Below are 819 nucleotides of genomic sequence, written 5' to 3' on the forward strand. Positions count from 1 at the left end.
AGTGGGCCTTTAGTAGTGGGCCTTTAGTAGTGGGCTTTTATTAGTGGGCTTTATTAGCGGGCCTTTAGTAGTGGGCTTTTAGTAGTGGGCTTAATTAGTCGGCTTTTACTGGTGGGCTTTATTAGCGGGCCTTTACTAGTTGATTTTATTAGTGGGCTTTAATAGTTGCTTTTATTAGTGGGCTTTATTAGTGGGCTTTATTAGTGGGCTTTATTAGTTGGTTTTATTAGTGGGCTTTATTAGTGGGCTTAATTAGTCGGTCTTTTACTGGTGGGCTTTATTAGCGGGCCTTTACTAGTTGATTTTATTAGTGGGCTTTAATAGTTGCTTTTATTAGTGGGCTTTATTAGTGGGCTTCACTAGTGGGCTTTACTAGTGGGCTTTATTAGTTGGTTTTATTAGTGGGCTTCACTAGTGGGCTTCACTAGTGGGCTTCACTAGTGGGCTTTTATTAGTGGGCTTTATCAGTGGGCTTTATTAGTGGGCTTTATTAGTGGGCTTTATTAGTGGGCTTTACTAGTGGGCTTTATTAGTGGGCTTTATCAGTTGGATTTACTAGTTGGCTTTAATAGTGGACTTTACTGGTGGGCCTTATTAGTGGGCTTTACTAGTGGGCTTTATTAGTGGGCTTTTATTAGCGGGGTTTTATTAGTGGGCTTTATTAGCGGGCCTTTACTAGTTGGCTTTAATAGTGGACTTTATTAGTGGGCCTTTAGTAGTGGGCCTTTAGTAGTGGGCTTTTATTAGTGGGCTTTATTAGCGGGCCTTTAGTAGTGGGCTTTTAGTAGTGGGCTTAATTAGTCGGCTTTTACTGGTGGG

This window comes from Metschnikowia bicuspidata (genome assembly GCF_001664035.1).
Source record: "Metschnikowia bicuspidata var. bicuspidata NRRL YB-4993 chromosome Unknown METBIscaffold_2, whole genome shotgun sequence".
NCBI classification, from domain to species: domain Eukaryota; kingdom Fungi; phylum Ascomycota; class Pichiomycetes; order Serinales; family Metschnikowiaceae; genus Metschnikowia; species Metschnikowia bicuspidata.